Here is a 21129-nt window from a genome sequence, read left to right on the forward strand (position 1 = left end):
AATGAAGAAGGGCTTATGCCCGAAACATCGATTCTCCTGCTCCTTGGATGCTGCCTGACCTGCTGCGCTTTTCCAGCAACACATTTTCAGCTCTGATCTCCAGCATCTGCAGACCTCACTTTCTCCTCCAAGGGGGAAGTATCCAATATCCAAATCTGAAAATGATGACTGATGTGAAGGTGATCACCCTGCTGTGTTCAATTATTCTGCGTTTGACTATGTGAGTCTGATAACTTATCTATGCTCACTCTGCTTGACTGATTAAGCCTGGGCGTCGGCTCAGAGGCAAAATTAAACAAACAGCACAGAAAGAGATGGATGTTGCTGGCATATATTTCCAAGCTTTGTATAAAACCCTGTAAATAAATTTGCTGCGCTTTTAGAAGCCAATGTGATTTCTGCATTTTTCTGAAGCTGAAAAATATACCCCATGTAAGATGGGAAAAGACTACAGAGTAACCAGACAGCCACCGAATTATGAAGAATTTATGAGGAACGGAGGAGTTTAGAAAGAACAAACAGATCACATGATTACTATATGGTCATTCCTTGGTTGACCTGTCATTCTATATTTGATTTTCCAGGAAGAAGGGTAAAATTTCCTTATCCTACTTACAATGCCTGAGTCCATGATGTTCCATGTACGCGATTATATTATAGCCTCTACAGGACAGCCTCTGTCAGTCATCATAGCCCACATGAGTCTCCACACATACTTCTTCCTTCTGGCCTACCACCAAGCCCAAAGACTGTCCTGTTCACCTTTGCATGGAATCTTTGCAGTAATCGGTCTTGTCTCAGTACTCCATTGCTGGAGTGCTGCACTGTTGTGGGTCTCACAAGATGACATGGCACTTCCCTTTAAAAAGGCCAGTGGAACGAATGAGAGCTTTGGATGTCAAAGGCATGATGTAACCTCACCATAAACATAACAAATGTCGTCCCAGCCCTTCATACCCACACCCCATGAACAAACAAAAGCAAAATGGAGATTTTGGAGAGTGTGTTCTCTCGGGATCACTCCTCGGTCATTGAAGATAGGGAGGCGATCATGATGCTTTAGCTTCGGATTACATTGAAGATAAGCAGGCCAGCTGTCAAAGCAATGTCCTGCTCTGAATACATTCTGCACCTTCCAGTGGTGCTAGAAGACCATAGATCATGCGGAATAGTAACAGGAGGAGGCCATTCAGCCCCTCGGGCCTGCTGCACCATTCAGTAGGATCAGGGCCGATCCGACATTCCTCATGCCACTTTCTGACCCTTTCCCGGAAACCTTTGATTCCCAGACTGATCAAAAATCTTTCTCTCTCAGACTTAGATACACACAAGGACACTCTACCCCAGCAGCTCTCTGTGGGAAGAAGTTCCAAAGATTCACAACCCTCTGAAACAAGAAATTCCTCATTTCTGTCTCAAACTGGAGCTTGTTTATTCTGAGAGTATACCCTCTGGTCCCGGAGGACTCCACCATCTCTGCTGTAAACTGGCTGAGCGAGTTCCCCAGGGTTGGTAAAGTCACAGTGATCGGCAGTGATGAGCACAAGCCTTGCTCTGTAAATGTCTGTCCCACTGCTACCTCACACTACCTCACACTGCCTCACACTGCCTCACACTACCTCACACTACCTCACACTGCCTTACTCTGCCTCACGCTACCTCATACTACCTCACGCTAACTCACGCTGCCTCATGCTACCTCACACTGCCTCACACAGCCTCACGCTGCCTCACACTGCCTCACACTGCCTCACACAGCCTCACGCTGCCTCACGCTGCCTCACGCTGCCTCGCACTGCTTCACGCTACCTCACTCTAACTCACCCTACCTCACACTACCTCACACTGTCTCACACTGCCTCACGCTACCTCACACTGCCTCACGCTGCCTCACACTGCCTCACACTGTCTCACGCTGCCTCACGCTACCTCACACTGCCTCTTGCTGCCTCACGCTGCCTCGCACTGCCTCACGCTAATTCACCCTACCTCACGCTACCTCACACTGCCTCACACTGCCTCACGCTGCCTCACGCTACCTCACACTGCCTCTTGCTGCCTCATGCTGCCTCGCACTGCCTCACGCTAATTCACCCTACCTCACACTAACTCACACTGTCTCACGCTGTCTCACACTGCCTCATGCTGCCTCACACTTTCTCACGCTGCCTCACACTGCCTCACACTGCCTCACACTGTCTCACGCTGCCTCACACTGCCTCACACTGCCTCACACTTTCTCACGCTGCCTCACACTGCCTCACACTTTCTCACGCTGCCTCACGCTGCCTCACACTACCTCACGCTATCTCACGCTGCCTCACGCTACCTCACGCTGCCTCACACTGCCTCACGCTGCCTCACGCTACCTCACACTACCTCACGCTGCCTCACACTGCCTCACGCTGCCTCACATTACCACACGCTGCCTCACGCTGCCTCACGCTGCCTCACAATACCTCACGCTGCCTCATGCTGCCTAATGCTACCTCACATTTTCTCACACTACCTCACACTGCCTTATGCTGCCTTCACTGACTTTCTGTGTAGGACCTTGATCTGAACACATCACTGCTCTGAGCAGAGACATTTCCTGCCTCTGTGGAGGCTAGAAAATGGAATGAATTTCTTCAGTGGGATCTAAGTTTTTGGGAGCCTGCAAGTCATGTGAATCCGGTGGAGCGATTCTAGCCTGAGTGAGTCTCACCTCCACATCTTACCGAGCACTGCCATATTCCTGCCACGTGCCCATTCCAGGAGTAACTGCCGGGGAATTGACCGTGTTGAAAAGGCCGGTGTGTACGTGGACAAGCAGTGACTACCCTGAGCTGCCCTGCATGGTTCCTGGACCCTTGTCTTGGACGTGGGAGACGGGAGATATCAGCTTTGTGAGTTGGATAGCAGTGGTGCCTAGAGACAGGCTGACATAGGGCCAGGATTTCATCCTCCTGCCCATATCGCCCCACACCCCTTGGGGAGACCACAACACCAGACTGTACCAGCTTGCTCTGAGGTGCCACCCAGAGGTCTGGAGACCCACCCAGCTCTGTAGGAGGATGCTTAATAACCTTCTCCATTCCACCAGCCAATGGGCCATACTAGCCCATCTCGACTTGTCTACCTCCAATGGGAGCTCCAACACATTCATTTCCAAGCACAACGTCTTTTTAAAAACCTATTTCTCCAGCCCCACACCCACCTCTCGGGACACACGAACATCTGCTGAACAACGTGATTCAAACGTGTTTTAGTGCTTTCCACTTACATTCTTGCAGCTCGCATCAGACAGCCTTGGCAACCACCGCACATTTCTAGAAAGTTCTTGGGGACTGCGATTGTCAGAGGAAGCTACAGATCCTATTGTGGAGGTTATGGCCGTGGGCCCAGCTTGGGAAAGGTTTATGATGTGTGACTGAACTGCGATCCCATTTCCATGGAAACAGATCATCTCCACTGGAGAGGCCAGGGGATTGTCACTTGACAGCTCAGCGCAATGGATGGCATGATTGAACTAACAAAGCTACTGGGACATCTTACAAGCTGCAGCTTTATGAACTGAGTCCAGTCTTGCCACAACAAAGCTTCAAGCCTCGTAACCAAAACCACAGTGATCTTAGGACAACATGTCACCCCTCTGCAGAGAAGGCGTTTGAAAAAAAAACACCTTGAGTTTTCATGGCACAAGTGTCCCAAAAAAGTCTCGGAGCACACTGTAATTTACTTTCAAACTTGGCGAGGTTTTGTAGGTCAGACATTTTCCTGCCCAGGAGAATGAGGCCCACAATGCACTGGGTCGGCAGCAGACTCCATTACGCTCTGGAGGCTATTGAGATCTGCAGACTCAAGGTCACCTGGTCTCCCATGCAACCGTCATGTCTCCCTTCACCGGTGTCCCTGATGATAAACGGTATCATTAAAGGTGGAAGAGACTGTATTGGAATCTGACTGGGGATAGAGGGCTAAGGAATCGAGAAACAAGTCTCAAAATAAGACAACGGAGGGAGCAGCCAGAGGTAGAAAAAAACTGATCGTAAATTCAGAAGTTGGCTGGAGTTGGGAGATAGAAGAGTACAGAATGTTAGGTAAATGAGCCAAGATGTGTCAGGATTACTGATAAACATACAAATACATAACGCAGTGCCAAATGTTATGTGGACTAGAAGTGAGCTGCCCTTGGCATCAATAGCAGATAGAAAGAGCCTAATCGCATTGCAATCCTACTGAGGAGTTTAATCTGTTGTTGCGTGAAGATGAATTAACAGAGATTGCAGTGATTAGTCAGCAGCCCCAGTGCCACATCATCTCACCATCAGAGGGAACAAGGTGAATGAAGTGGATTTTTTTTGACCATTCAGCGACTCCTACGTTCTGAAAGAGAACAATTTTCAAACCAGAATTCCGTCTGAGATTGTCAGTTCAGGCCATTGTCTTAGTCCCAAGGGGAAAAGAAGGGATTTTGGTTTTGAGATGTCTCAGCGTGTGAGAAATGCTGCAGGTCATTTATCTCTGAAATGCAGTATCTGAGATGTTGGTCAGAGCAGGTACAACAATAACTTTCAAAAGGCATGAACTAGAGAAAAAAAACTCAACAGGGCAACGAGAGAGAGGGATCTAATATCAATATTTCAATGATAATAATTCTGTGATAAGACTGTAAGATGTAACTGCCCACTGCTTCAATGCCTGATGCGATAAACCTTAATGCCAGTTTCCCCTTGGCCTCGAGTCCATTTCTGATTAAATATTTGTCTATTTCAGTCTTGAATATACTCGACAGCCCTCTGTGGTAACGAATTCCACAGATTCACTCCCCTCTGAGAGTAGAAATTCCTCCTCATCTCCATCTTCAATGGACATCCCCTCAGTCTGTGATTCTACCCTCTGGTCCTAGACTCTCTCACAAAGGGGAAACTACTGCTCGGCACCCACCCCTGTTAAGTCCCTGATAATCTTGTATATTTAACAAGCAGGAAAGGCGATGTTTCGGGCTTAAGCTCTTCATCAGGAATGTGGAGGGGAAAGGGGATGAAAGGTTTATCATTTATCTCTCACCTCCTCCCTTCCCTCTCTGTATTCCTGATGAAGGGCTCATGTCTGAAACGTCGATTCTCTTGCTCCTCAGAAGCTGACTGACCTGCTGTGCTTTTCCAGCACCGCACTTTATCGACTCGGTGACTCTCCAGCATCACTTTCTCCTATATTTCAATAAGATCTTCTCTCATTCTTCTATGGTTGAACAGGTATAGGCCCAACCTACTCCACCTCAACAGACAGTCCCTCCATCCCTGGGATTATCCCAGTGAACCTTCTCTGTACTGCCTCCAGAGCCTGTACGTTGTATGGGGAAAGGCTGAGGCACTTGGGGCTGTTCTCATTGGAGAAAAGAAGGTTTAGGGGAGATTTGATAGAGGTGTACAAGATGATTAGGGGTTTAGATAGGGTAGACACTGAGAACCTTTTTCTGATAATGGAGTCAGCTGTTACTAGGGGACACAGCTTTAAATTAAGGGGTGGTAGGTATAGGACAGATGTTAGGGGTAGATTCTTTACACAGCGGGTTGTGAGTTCATGGAATGCCCTGCCAGTAGCAGTGGTGAACTCTCCCTCTTTATGGTCATTTAAGCAGGCATTGGATAAACGTATGGAGGTTATTGGGCTAGTGTAGGTTAGGTAGACTTTGGTCGGCGCAACATCGAGGGCCGAAGGGCCTGTACTGCGCTGTATTTTTCTATGTTCTATGTTCTATGTCTTTCCCGAGATAAGGAGCACAAACTGTTCACAGTGATCTGTCTAAAAGCCTTGTGTAGTTTTAGCAAAACCTCCTAATTTTTGTGCTCCATTTCCTTTAGGAGTGACATGGTGGCACAGTGGTTAGCACTGCTGCCTCACTGCGTGGATTTCCTCCGGGTGCTCCGGTTTCCTCCCACAGTCCAAAGATGTAATTTACATAAATGATTTGGATGTGAGCATAAGAGGTACAGTTAGTAAGTTTGCAGATGACACCAAAATTGGCGGTGTAGTGGACAGCGAAGAAGGTTACCTCAGATTACAACAGGATCTGGACCAGATGGGCCAATAGGCTGAGAAGTGGCAGATGGAGTTTAATTCAGATAAATGCAAGATGCTGCATTTTGGGAAAGCAAATCTTAGCAGGACTTATACACTTAATGGTAAGGTCCTAGGGAGTGTTGCTGAACAAAGAGACCTTGGAGTGCAGGTTCAAGCTCCTTGAAAGTGGAGTCACAGGTAGATAGGATAGTGAAGAAGGCATTTGGTATGCTTTCCTTTATTGGTCAGAGTATTGAGTACAGGAGTCGGGAGGTCATGTTGCGGCTGTACAGGACATTGGTTAGGCCACTGTTGGAATATTGAGTGCAATTCTGATCTCCTTCCTATCAGAAAGATGTTGTGAAACTTGAGAGGGTTCAGAAAAGATTTACAAGGATGTTGCCAGGGTTGGAGGATCTGAGCTATAGGGAGAGGCTGAACAGGCTGGGGCTGTTTTCCCTGGAGCGTCGGAGGCTGAGGGGTGACCTTTTAGAGGTTTACAAAATTATGAGGGGCATGGATAGAATAAATAGGCAAAGTCTTTTCCCTTGGGTCAGGGAGTCCAGAACTAGAGGGCATAGGTTTAGGGTGAGAGGGGAAAGATATAAAAGAGACCTAAGGGGCAACTTTTTCATGCAGAAGATGGTACGTGTATGGAATGAGCTGCCAGCGGAAGTGGTGGAGGCTGGTACAATTGCACTATTTAAGAGGCATTTGGACGGGTATATGAATAGGAAGTGTTTGGAGGGATATGGGCCGGGTGCTGGCAGGTGGGACTAGATTGTGTTGGGATATCTGGTCGGCATGGACGGGTTGGACCAAAGGGTCTGTTTCCGTGCTGTACATCGCTATGACTCTATGACTCTATGTGCAGGTCAGGTGAATTGGCCATGCTAAATTGCCCATAGCATTAGTCAGGGGAATGTGGTTCTGGGTGGGTTACTCTCCGGAGGGTCGGTGTGGACTGGTTGGGCCGAAGGGCCTGTTTCCACGCTGTAGGGAATATCATCTAATCTAATGTTTGAAATAAAGGCCATGAAATATAGGCCATGCTTTGTGTCACTGCAGTGCGAATGGGAATAAGTCTGAAAATGTACAGACATGTACAGGTCATTCCGCTTATAAGGTAGGCAGCTTTCTACTCAGGGTCAATGCTGAAGGCAGCTTAAGCATAGAAGCTTTCTTGGCTGTGATTCCTCTACTTTCTCACTTTGAATGTTGGTGTTTAGTAATAACAGATGGTGGAGGAGTTGCTGAAATGTTATCCACTGGAAAAACGTGTCCAAGAAATATTTTATTGGCTAGCTTTGCAGATTTCTAGCTTATGTATATCAAATTATGCTTCTTGACGCGTACATATACATATTCGAGGTATTGCCGAAGGCTTTAAGGCTAAATGCTCCACAACAAATTCTGGGAAGAAATCATTCAGAACAGTGCAGAGAGAGAGTGCTCAAATGTCAGCGGTGTCATCTCTCAGAGAAGACAGTAAATTATCTGAAAGGAAAGCAGACAGTTCTGTGAAAGTCTGAACAACATTCCTTCCTCAAACTGGATGATCAGGATAGCTCAGTGATTTTCGATTAAGCAAGAAAATCAAGGGTTATGGGGAAGTGGAGTTGTTTTTCAGATCAGCCACGATTTCTAATTTGATTTGATTTATTGTTGTCACGTGCATCTAAGTACAGTGAAAAGTTTTGTTTTGCGAGCAGTACAGGCAGATCATAGTAAACAAGGACATGCAGATCATAGGGTGCTTAGACAGAGTGAGGTATACAGGGTTACACTGCACAGGAGGTACACAAAGCAAGAACAATGTTATTTGAAGTTAGAGAGGTCCATTCAGCAGTTTAATAACAACTGGGAAGAAGCTGTTCTTGAACCTGATAGTGCGAGTATTCAAGCTTCTGTATCTGCTGCCTGATGGAACATTATTGGGGTGGGTGGGGTCTTTGAGGATGTTGGCAACATTTCCGTGGCAACAGGAAGCGTAAATGGAGTCGATGGGTGGGAGGCAGGCTTCTGTGATGGTCTGGGCTTTACGCACAATGTTCCACAGTTTCTTGTTGAACTCGATGGACCGAATGGCCTACTTCTGCTTCTACGTCTTACGGTCTTGTAGTCTTGGTAGTTGAACACCTCACCTTGGTTTATGGGATTTTGCTATGTAAATGATGTGTTTCTGTCTCTTGAACAATGGCAAGGAATTAATTGACCTAGAAATTCAGACACACAGTAACCTTTGTACGGGAGATTAACCAAGAAAGTCAGTGAGGATTGCCAAACCTCCTGGAATTAGAGATCAGTCTCAACAACACTGACATGAATAACATTGAGAAAAAAAATCACAAGAGTGTTTGTAAAAATGGTATTTATTTGATTACTGTTGATTACTAGATGTGAAAACATAAGATTTGGGCAAATTTTTTTTTGTTGACCATTTCTGTCAAATCAGATCCAGCTGATGAGAAATAATCCAAGACCCCTTTTCTTGTGGATAGAGTTTATTAACCACTCAGTCTTACAGCTCCTTCCACATAATTCTTCCTCCTTATAGATACCCAGTCATTTAAGGAACTAATTCACCCCAGACTCATGCTTACCCACTTCCCCATTACTGTTTAAATAAAACCCTTGAAGATACAACCAATTGCTGAACAAACCTCATGAAAGTTAAACAAAATGAATTTTCCATATTCTAAATCCTTCCTTTCAGTACGACCAACCAGTAATGAAATTATTTCTTTTCAGATTCCATATCATAAAATAAACCATCCATCATCCCCTCTTTCTCGAACAAAAATGTTTAATCACCAAGAGACCAAAACAAAAATTGATGTTCTTTCCTTGTTCTTATGACTCCTCATTCTATCAAACATCCCTGGTCATGGATCTCCAATAATGTCTTGGAGCAAGTGCCTTTTTTTGTGGGAACACTGGCAACTCTCTTTGTTTTGGAAATCCATCTTCTTTCTCAAATTTCCTTTGTGTTAGTCAAGTCAATGCTCAGCTTTTCTCAGAGTCACCATTTGTCAAATGCACTTTGGTCCAAAGAGATCAGTTATCCACATAGCATTCCACTCAAGTAGGATTTCCTTTAGAACTTTAATTAAACGTACTCCAAAATAGCTCCAACTCGTAACGATATTTCAGCTGCTAAAGTAATTTTAAAAACCACATTTATTTTCTTACCCTCCCAAGCCAACAGACAGAATTTATTATTCTTTCCAACCAAGAATATGATAGACCTTGCTGGAATAGAACAGACATTGGGATTTGAAATGCTGTTAAAAATCAGCTTCACATCTTCTGATGCACCCAGGGCTGGAAAGTTGAGGGTACGTTTTCTCTGAATTTAGTTTCTTTAATGTTTGAATTGTCATCAAGTCTTCATAAAATCACAGAATCCCTTCGGTATGGAAGCAAGCCATTCAGCCCATTGAGTCCACACCAATGAGTATCCTGTCTAGACCCACCCCCTACTTTATCCCTGTAGTCCACCTATCCAACACATCCCTACACACTAAGGCAATTTAGCATGGCCAATTCACCCATCCTGCACATCTTTGGACTGTGGGAGGAAACCAGAGCACCCAGAGGAAACCCACGCAGACACGGAGAGAATGTACAAACTCCACACAGACAGTCACCCGAGGCTGGAATCGAACCTGGGCCCCTGGCACTGTGAGGCAGCAGTGCTAACCACTGAGCCACCATGACAGTCCCAGTTACTCCACAGTAACATGTTACTTTGTCGTACTCTGTTCCAATGTGTCATAACTGAGATCAAGTCTAGTTTGAATGCACAATCAGTCCAATCAAACCTTTTAACTGGGTGTTTCTTCCCTGGAGGCGGAGATTAAAATTTTCCAAGTAAATTGGTTGATCCAAAATTCATTCCTGACATATTCTACTTTAAGTCTAACTTTAAAGACCCCTAAAGCCTGACTTCAAACATTAAATTCCTTTTGTATTTTATCTATCACGTGTTGCTCAAAGCCCATAGAACCTCCTCACAGGAAATCAATCTGCATCATAAAGATGCCTGCCAGTTTCTCTTTGTGATATCATCAGAATATTGCTGGGCCTGCTTTCAGCTGAATGCAGTCAGATGGACCATACCCTCAGTGCATCATTCAGACCATTAACAGGCTTGCTTAGTTTCCATAGTTTCCCAACTATATGTTTGGATGGTTTCAACAACACTTCCCTTTGAAACCTTTCACGCTGTGCAAATGCAGCAATGGACTTATATTCTGAGGAGTATGTTGCTGAAAGAGATCTTCTAAAATTATTAATTTTAACCTCTTGATCGTGAAGTTTCTGTTTGAAACTCCAAACTAGTATTGGCTTTGGTTTTACATGCCCCAACAGGAAGCAATATTTCTGCCGTGTCCCACTGTCTGGTAAGGGTGGCTTATCTGGTACCTCTGTGTGTACATCAACTTCTTTTATTGTCTCTAACTCTTTTTGTTTGACATTTTTTATACATTCATCCCACATGGGTTCTCTGCTTCCTAGAGAAAGTGGGAATTAGCTGCAGTCCCTTCTCAAGCTGGAGTGGGGAGTGGGGTTGAGAACTCATTCCTGAAGGAACTTCAGAATTTGCCCCCAGTATCATTTGATACGGACTGGAGCCCCCAACCATTCACTCTGAGTTTTCACATGGTCTGCTCAGGCTAAGGCAGCTGTGAACTTACTTCTCATTCAGTTGGTTTGCTCAGACTTTATGAGCCATCTCGTCGATTACCGGAAGACGTTTTTCACATACTCCACTATGAAAGGGACATTCCATTATTGAGTACATTTCCAATCATTTTTACACACATATCTCTAAATTCATTATCGGGAAAATCCTCTCATTGCCAGTCAGTGCCCCTAATCCAGTCTCTATCCAATTCCCCACTGCCTTATCTACTCCTGCTCTTTTCTCTATCTTATTGGAGAGTAACTAAATCTAGTTGCTATGTTTGTGAAATGGAAGAATAAGGTTTTTTTTCTTTGTCTTCTGCTATCTGAGTCATTGTTCCAACTTTATTAAAGTCCCTTTCTGATGGGAGATTCACTGTGGTCTGTGATGGTGCCTTGCACCATTTTTACACAAGTTTCTGATAGCTTCTCTAGGTTTACTGTGTGCCTTATTCCTTACTCTTGTACCCTTTAGTAGGATGTTTAATCTATTAGAGGATGGATGGGCAAACTACTAACGTAGTTTTAAAATAATTCGTTTTCCAACCCCTGAGGAACTTCTTAATGCTTTTATTACTACAGCCAGGTCTTGTTGAAGAGAAATAGTAATGCCCAGATTGTGGAATACAAATCCACTGAACTCACCCAAAAACAATTGCATTGTCATGTCTCATGTCCAGTTCATTGAAACCTTCTTTATGGACAGTTTACTTGGTCAAGCATTTCATTTGACACATGTCTCTGCTATTCGTGGTCTACCCCAGCTCTGTTACAGGGAATCACACTTTTATTGAATTTCATCACATTATCATCCCTAAACCTGAACTCTCAAATAACTTCAAATAGTTTCCTGAAGAAGGGCTTATGCCCGAAACGTCGAATCTCCTGTTCCTTGGATGCTGCCTGACCTGCTGCGCTTTTCCAGCAACACATTTTCAGCTCTCAAATAACTTCCCCCTACTTTGGTCCTTATTAGTTAAAGGATCCAGGTAAGAATTTCATCAATCCACTCCACACCCTATGGATTTGCATCTGCTGTCCATCACAGCACAGTTAGATGAAGGTAAAATTAAAACATTCATTGATGGACTGAAGCTTCTCGTAACTAAATAACTTCCTCTGCCTGATCAGTGTCACTACCTTTCTCTTCCAAGGCTTCATATTGTGTGTCGTTTCAAAATCTGGTGTTTCATGACACATCTAAAGCACGTGTTGACCATACCCTGAGCATTTTGTGCTCATTCTTCTGTTAAAGTTCTCCAACTTCTGTCATTCCTGTTACAATTGCCAGACGTATTTGAATTCTCACCCCTTAGAATTCTATTTTCCATATTGCACTGACTCTCAGCTTGCTGCCCTATTGACTCCCCCTTTATGGCTGAAGGCTCTATTTGAGTGGGAATGAACATTTTCCATGGAATTTTTTCATGACTTCTAATAACGGTTCCAAAAGTGAAAACTAATCCTAATTAATAATAATAATAATAATAATTTATCCATCTTAGATTAGATTCCCTACAGTGTGGAAACAGGTCCTTCAGCCCAAGTCCACACCAACTTTCCAAAGATTAACCCACCCAGACCCATTTCACTCTGACTAACGTACCTAACACTATGGGCAATTTTAACATGACCAATTCACCTGACCTGCACATCTTTAGACTTGAAGGAGGAAACCGGAGCACCCACAGGAAACCCACGCAGACATGGGGAGAATATGCAAACTCCACACAGACAGTCACCTGAGGCTGGAATTGAACCTGGCGCTGTGAGGCAGCAGTGCTAACCACTGAACCACCGTGCTACCAACTGTTTGACACCATAGTTCAGTCCAACAGTGTAAAGGTAAGCACTGAGTTAGAAATCTATAAATAGTTTCCTTCAATCTTGAACATAGACTGTTAAATACCATTATATATATTTTTCTGTAAAGTATCCTACCTGATTTCTTTCTTTATGGATCAAGTCTTACTCAGTCTTACAGCTCCTACTGCACAATACTCCTGACTGTTCTCCCATCATGTTATTTTGTCTCAGCAGGTATTAGCAAGTAATAGAGATTCTCCCTGAGACAGATGGTGTGATATGGGAAATGTCCTGACTTAGCCGACCCTCCTCCATATTGAGGGGGCCACTTTACATGCACTTTTCATTCTGGGAATTTGGAAGTGGATTTGAGCCAGTCCGACTGACTCTGGGAAACACCAATGAAGCAGGGGGAGGGTCACAGCTGCAATGAACCGCTTAGAAAGCTCCTCCTTGGTTCTCTGGACAGGTCCAGTTGAGATTAAAAGCTGTTGACTCTCCAGACCCCACCTCAAGTCCCAGACCCTCCACCTACTCTCAACGCTGTCCCCCCCCCCATGCTAGCCCATGCCTTATATGCTACCTCGACCAGCCACCCACTCAGTATCCCAGTACGGGTAAATCGCATGGAAAAGTGAACATAGAAATAATGTTCCAACAACCTAATGGAGCTCTTGCCCCTACAGACTTGATAAAGAGAACAGAAAATTGAGAAAAGTCATTTGAAAATTTGTTTGATAAACAAACGCATTTTTATTCAATAATTACAAAGACAGTTGATCATTTAAGCCTCGTCAAACTGTAAATTCAACATTCCCCCCCTCCAATTGGGTTCAGTGCTTTTTTAAGCAATTGAAACCTAGCCAAGCATTCATCATTACCTATTCTGTAAAGTCAACAATGAACTCTATTAGAACTGCACGAACAGATGGCGACAGGGACTTTTTATTTTAAAGAAGATATTCCAAGATGATCTGTCATTCAGTCCAAAAGTTGATCCTTTAAATAAAACTTGAATTGACAGCTCCGACTTGGATGGCTTTACCCTTCAAGGGATAGGGATTTAAATAAGATCAGATCATGATATTTAAACAGACTTCATTCTCCCTTCAAGAACATTGAGGGCCCCTCCATAAATTCATGACTCCCACACTATGAGATAAGGCTCCTGGAACAGTGCGATAGGGATCTGTTTGAACTCAGTGTTAATTCCAAATGACTTGTGTTTTCCAGTTGAGTGATTCATGGTTCTGGTCTCTCACCCTTGCCAATAAACATGGGAGATTTTGAAATTGGGAGCATGACTTTGGCATTTGGGTCCCACCTGCCATACACAAAGGTCTTTGGACTTGGTGGGACTCCACAAAAAACCACTGGTGCATTAACTTTGTTCTCCTCTCCAGGGACACCACGGAATACGTCCAGCATGTTTTTGTCCTATTTCAGAGTTGCAACGCCCGCAGAGTTTTGCTTCAGTGGTTCTTGGCGTTAGATTGCATACCAGCAGTCAGCATGCTTTAAAGTAATTTATCATCTGCGAAACACTCTGAGGGTTTTTGAGCGATGTGATCAGGTGCTGTTTCAATGCATGTCTTTCTTCTCTCCCTGTGGCTGTAAATCTATGTAAAAAATAACTTGACACCAAAAACATCTGCTCCTTAATGTCCAGACTCTGTCTGAACACTGCGTGGTAAATGCACCTTTTTAATTAACACTGCAACCATGTATCATCTCAAGCATGACGTGGCTTCAGTGCACAAAATATGGATGCTAAGCCTTGCGTCTCTGCTTCTTGACTGACTCGAGGTGTCCAAATGGGGCTGGGACTGGGTGCCAAATTCTCCCATGGAAGTGATCGAGAGGACAGGGAGAATACTCCCTGCGCTCCCTACCCCATCTCCTGTCTCCTCATCCTTCCTGCCTTGCTCTTCTCAAGTTCTTGCCTTCCAGGGGTAAGGGTGGAAGATGTTGAGCCGTGGAATCAGCATCTGTATCCCCTGGAGACTGAAGTCTCTTGAGGAGGCCAACAAGGAGCAGGCAAAGGTAAGTAAGCAGACAGACTGTAGTTCTGCTCCATCGCCTCCTGCAGGCTGGATGAGTGAGGGAGCAAGTCAACTGGTTCATTCAGAGTGTGGATACAGGAGGAGACCATTTGGCCCATCAGGCTTGCTGCCCCCCCAGTTAGATCATTGGCTACCTGTACCTCAACTTCACTTTCCTTTGAAGTCCTTAGATAACCTTAAACAGCAAAACTTGTCTGACAATCCAAGAATTACTACCTTCTCGCTTCTTGGGAGAAAGCGCTCGGTTGATTTTGTTGTTCAAAGGATTCCTACCATCACCCAGGTGTTTGGATTATGACACGCAGTCAGTTTCATATTTGGTGTGGCGTGGTGGTTCAGTGGTTAGCACTGCTGCCTCAAGGTACCAGGTTCGATTCCAACCTGGGGTGTTCTTTTAAAAGCTGCCCCTTCTGCATCCTTGGCAAAATACATCCCTATGTGCACTGCAATGTAAAGTAGACATGGACACAAACAGATAATCTGAGACCACTGCAGAGATTTACTTCTGTCAACATAGGAGAAAGTGAGCTCAGAGTCGAGAGTGTGGTGCTGGGAAAGCACAGCAGGTCAGGCAGCATCTGAGGAGCAGGAGAGTCGACGTTTCGGGCAGAGCCTCTTCATCAGGTTTTCTGATGAAGGGCTTATGTCCTAAATGTCGATTCGCCTGCTCCTCAGATGCTGCCTGACCTGCTGTGCTTTCCCAGCACCACACTTTGCACTTTTTTTCAAACACGGTACAAACAAATTATTCAAGGGCTCTTGCGATAGTGTCCTTAACCTGTGTTCAAGTCCCACCTGCTTCACAAGTGTGTCATAACTTGCCTGAACAGGAAAATATCCACAAACAAATTGTTTACATCCCCTTGAGAGAGTAAATATGGCCGTATCTGAACACCCAGATTGTCATTGTTAGGACTTCCAGGTCACAGAGCAGATTGTTAGTCACTGCTGACATCATCACTGTGCACCATACATTTTTACATTAAGCATTTAGTTTGGCCCGCAGTGGACCCTGACATTCCTACCACAGAGTGACTTTCCCAAGAATAATTAATATCAGGTGAGAAACATTAGCAAATTCATCAATTCAAACCTCAAGCATAGTGTATATGATTAAGGCCAGAGCCTTTTTATAATACTTGAAGCATGTTTACAATTAAGACAGCATTCCAGTTTATTTCCAGATTCCTACCTTACACATGGTGCTGAGTACGGAGTTGCTGGGATAGCCACACAATTCCTAAAGTTGCTCCATGTGCAGCACACAAGGGAGAATTTAACGGAATACTTTCTCCATCCTTTCCTAACTAGGATTATTCCTGTCAAGAAACAGCAAGTTTTCAGCCTAGATCTTAGTGGGTAGTTGACTCACTCAAACCTAGAGACAATTAGTAATCATACAATGGAGTTACCATGAGGCTGAGAGACCGTTCTGTGTGTAGTAATAATCGCTATGGTGACACGGTACTCCACTTGGTTGTGTTCAGACTTGGATACTGAAATCATCCTATCTCACCTGGGGGTGTTAGCCCACCCCAACCTATTAACCCCATGTGAATTGGGTTCAAGATGATCACTTGACCCCTATTAACATTCCATTGTAATCTGCAGGGAGTGTTCATTGTTTAGTTCCAACACCTTCGGATGGGATATTAAACCATTGCTATTCACCTGCTTTGGCCATTCAAAGGTAATTTTTCTAAATTTTGATGAGGTTCTATGTTCCTGTTGGAAATGGAAGAATGAGAGGACAGCACCGATCATGATATCTCTGAGCCAGTGATGTACTTTGATGGTTAGACTCTGTTATAATGTCAGAAATGTTAGCAGCTAATTTGCAAACTGCAATGTGACGATGACCGAATCATTTGTTTTGTTTTGGTTGGACATAAGATTAGATCCCTGCAATATTTTTAAAAAAGGCCCTTCGGCCCAATAGGTCCATACCGACCCTCCGAAGAGAACCCACCAGACCCATTCCCCTACCCTATATTTATACCTGACTAGTGCACCTAACTTTATTATGGCCAATTCACTTGACCTGCACACCTTTAGACTGTGAGAGGCAACCCACGCAGACACAGGGAGAAGGTGCAAACTCCACACAGTTGCCTGAGGTGGGGATTGAACCCGGGTCTCTAGCGCTGTGAGGCAGCAGTGCTAACCACTGAGCCACCGTGCCACTTGTAATTTGCATATTGACCCCAGTACCTGGATGACTTAACATAGAACATAGAACATAGAAGGATACAGCGCAGTACAGGCCCTTCGGCCCTCGATGTTGCGCCGACCGAGTCCTACCTAACCTATACTAGCCCAATAACTTCCAAATGCCTATCCAATGCCCGCTTAAATGAACATAAAGAAGGAGAGTTCACCACTGATACGGGCAGGGCATTCCATGAACTCACAACCCGCTGTGTGAAGAATCTACCCCTAACATCTGTCCTATACCTACCACCCCTTAATTTAAAGCTATGTCCCCTAGTAACACCTGACTCCATTAGCGGTAAAAGGTTCTTAGTATCTACCCTATCTAAACCCCTAATCATCTTATACACTTCTATCAGATCTCCCCTAAACCTTCTCTTCTCCAATGAGAACAGCCCCAAGTGCCTCAGCCTTTCCTCATAAGATTTTCCTACCATTCCAGGCAACATCCTGGTAAACCTCCTCTGCACTCGTTCTAAAGCTTCCACATCCTTCCTATAGTATGGCGACCAAAACTGCACACAATACTCCAGATGAGGCCTCACCAGAGTCTTATACAACTGCAACATGACCTCAGGACTCCGGAACTCAATTCCTCTGCCAATAAAGCCCAGTACACCATATGCCTTCCTCACAGCACTATTTACCTGGGTGGCAACTTTCAGAGATCTGTGTACATAGACACCAAGATCCCTCTGCTCATCCACACTACCAAGTAGCCTACCATTAGCCCAGTAATCCATCATCTTGTTATTCCTACCAAAGTGAACGACTTCGCACTTAGCTACATTGAATTCCATTTGCCACATTTCCGCCCAGCTCTGCAACTTATCTATATCCCGCTGTAACCTACCACTTCCTTCCTCACTATCCACAACTCCACCGACTTTCGTGTCATCCGCAAACTTGCTTACCCAGCTTTCAAGTCCTTCCTCTAGATCATTTATAAAGATAACAAAAAGCAATGGTCCCAAAACAGATCCTTGTGGTACACCGCTAGTAACTGCGCTCCAAGATGAACATAATCCATCAACTACTACCCTCTGTCTCCTTCCAGCCAGCCAATTCCTAATCCAAACCTCTAATGTATCCTCAATGCCATACCTCCGAAGTTTTAGCATTAGCCTACCATGGGGAACCTTATCGAACGCCTTACTAAAATCCATATACACAACATCTACTGCTTTACCCTCATCCACTTCCATAGTCACCTTCTCAAAGAACTCAATAAGGTTTGTGAGGCACGACCTGCCCTTCACAAAACCATGCTGGCTATCCCTGATCACGTTATTCCTACCCAGATGTTCATAAATCTTATCCCTTACCATTCTCTCTAAGACTTTGCCCACCACTGAAGTCAGACTCACTGGCCTATAGTTACTAGGGCTATCCCTACTCCCTTTCTTGAACAATGGGACCACATTCGCTATCCTCCAGTCCTCTGGTACTATTCCCGTTGACAATGACGACATAAAAATCCAGGCCAATGGCTCTGCTATCTCCTCCCTAGCTTCCCATAGGATCCTGGGGTAAATGCCATCAGGCCCAGGAGACTTATCTATATTCATCCTTTCCAATATTCCCAAAACCTCTTCCCTGCATATTTCCAGGGCATCCATTCTAATTATTTGTGATTCCATATTCACATCAGCAACAGTGTCCTGTTCCTGAGTGAATACTGATGAAAAGTACTGATTTAATGTCTCTCCAATCTCCTCCGCCTCCACACACAACTTCCCACTACTATCCTTGACTGGACCGATACCTACCCTAGTCATCCTTTTATTCTTGACGTACCTATAGAAAGCCTTTGGGATTTTCCCTAATCCTACCAGCTAAAGACTTTTCATGTCCCCTTCTCGCTTTTCTTAGCTCCCTCTTTAGCTCCTTCCTGGCTACCTTATAACTCTCAATCGCCCCTACTGAACCTTCACGCCTCATCTTTACATATGCCGCTTTCTTCCCTTTCACAAGGGACTCCAATTCCTTACTAAACCACGGCTGCCTCACAAGGCCCTTTACACCATGCCTGACTGGTACATACCTATCGAGGACACGCAGTAGCTGCTCCTTGAACAATCCCCACATCTCATTAGTGTTCTTCTCTTGAAGCCTGTTTTTCCAATCCACACAACCTAAGTCATGCCTCACTGCATCATAATTTCCCTGCCCCCAGCTATAGCTCTTGCCCTGCGGCGCACGATTATCCCTCTCCATCACTAAAGTAAAAGTCACCGAGTTGTGGTCACTGTCCCCGAAGTGCTCACCTACCTCCAAGTCTAACACCTGGCCTGGTTCATTACTTAGAACCAAATCCAATATAGCCTCCCCTCTTGTTGGCCTGTCGACATATTGTGTCAGGAAACCCTCCTGCACACATTGTACAAACACCGACCCATCTAATGAACTCGAGCTATAGCTCTCCCAGTCAATATCTGGGAAGTTAAAGTCCCCCATAACAACCACCCTGCTACCTTCACTCTTTTCCTGAATCATCCTCGCAATATTATCCTCTACTTCTCTAGGACTATTAGGAGGCCTGTAGAAAACACCTAACAGGGTGACCTCACCTTTCCTATTTCTAACCTCAGCCCAAACTACCTCAGATGGCAAGTCCTCTTCCATCGTCCATTCCACTGCTGTGATACTGTCTTTGACAAGTAATGCCACGCCTCCCCCTTTTTTACCCCTATGTCTGATCCTACTAAAACATTTGAACCCTGGAACGTGCAACAGCCATTCTTGTCCCTGTTCTACCCACGTCTCTGTAATGGCCACAACATCGAAGTCCCAGGTACCAACCCACGCTGCAAGTTCACCTACCTTATTCCTTATACTTCTGGCATTGAAGTATACACACTTCAATCCACCTTTCTGGTTACAGGCACCCTCCTTAGAGATCACTGCATTATTCCTAACCTCCCTACACTCAAGGTCCTGTACCCTAAAGCTACAGTCCTGGTTCCCATGCCCCCGCGGAGTTAGTTTAAACCCTCCCAAAGAGCACTAGCAAACCTCCCCCCAAGGATACTGGTGCCCCTCAGGTTCAGGTGTAGCCCATCCTTTTTATAGAGGTCCCACCTTCCCCAGAAAGGACCCCAGTTGTCCAGAAACCGGAATCCCTCCCTCCTGCACCATCCTCTGTTCTCCCTGGAATTATTTCTCAATTTAATTATCTCGCTCGAAACACAGCACCACATCACCCCTGAGTCTGCAGGGAGTGACTTACACCCTCAAACTCCTACCTCAGAAACAAGAGTCTTGAAAACACCTGCTCCTTTAATTTGAGGCTGTGTCATCTGATAGTAGGCCTCGCCACAGGCAATGGACACATTGTTTTCTGAAGCAACCCTGTTGAGCCCTTTAAGAATTTTGTACCTTTCAATGAGATCACCTATCATTCTCCGAAACTCCAGGGAATGTAAACCCAAGTCATCTCAATCTCTCCTCAAAATTGTTCTGTTGAATCAGGAATCATTCTCAACGAATTTCCACTGGATTTCCCCTCTGGAAAAACGTCCCTCTGTGGCATGTTTAGTGTAAATAGTAAGTGGGAATTAAGACTTGGAGGGAGATGGGGGGTAAAGAGTAGACCGACTGAACCACTGCTGTATGCTTTCCCAAGCCAATGGGTGTTTCAGGTATTCTGGATTGAGACATAGCTGATTTCCTGAACTCCATTACTTCCATCCCCCACCCCCTCCCCAACATCGAATCATGATTCCAGTGGTTGATGTATGTCAATGACCGAAGGGAGATAATGGCTTTGAAATATTGGTTACCTCAAGTCAGAGCCTGTGTGAAGACAGCAGCTTAACAAAACTCAGACACAGAATATACTCACAAATAATTGTATCACAGGATAACTTCAAGTCCAAAATTTAACCCCGTTTGTTTGAGAGGGAGAGAGAAAGTGATTCAGAGGAGAAAAGCTGCCTTGTTTTTATAAACCACGTCGATCCAAGACCCAAGAAGTTGACATTTTACCCCTGACTAGTGCACCTAACATTATGGGCAATTTATTATGGCCAATTCACTTGACCTGCACAGCTTTAGACTGTGAGAGGCAACCCACGGAGACACAGGGAGAAGGTGCAAACTCCACACAGTTGCTTGAGGTGGGGATTGAACCCGGGTCTCTGGCGCTGGGAGGCAGCAGGGCTAACCACTGAGCCACCGTGCCACTTGTAATTTGCATATTGACCCCAGTACCTTTCAGTCCAACCCGTTGATGTCAAACAGATATTCCACCCCAATCTAGTCCCACCTACCAGCACCCGGCCCATATCCCTCCAAACCCTTCCTATTCATA

The sequence above is a fragment of the Hemiscyllium ocellatum genome, chromosome 10 (genome assembly GCF_020745735.1).
Source record: "Hemiscyllium ocellatum isolate sHemOce1 chromosome 10, sHemOce1.pat.X.cur, whole genome shotgun sequence".
NCBI lineage: Eukaryota > Metazoa > Chordata > Chondrichthyes > Orectolobiformes > Hemiscylliidae > Hemiscyllium > Hemiscyllium ocellatum.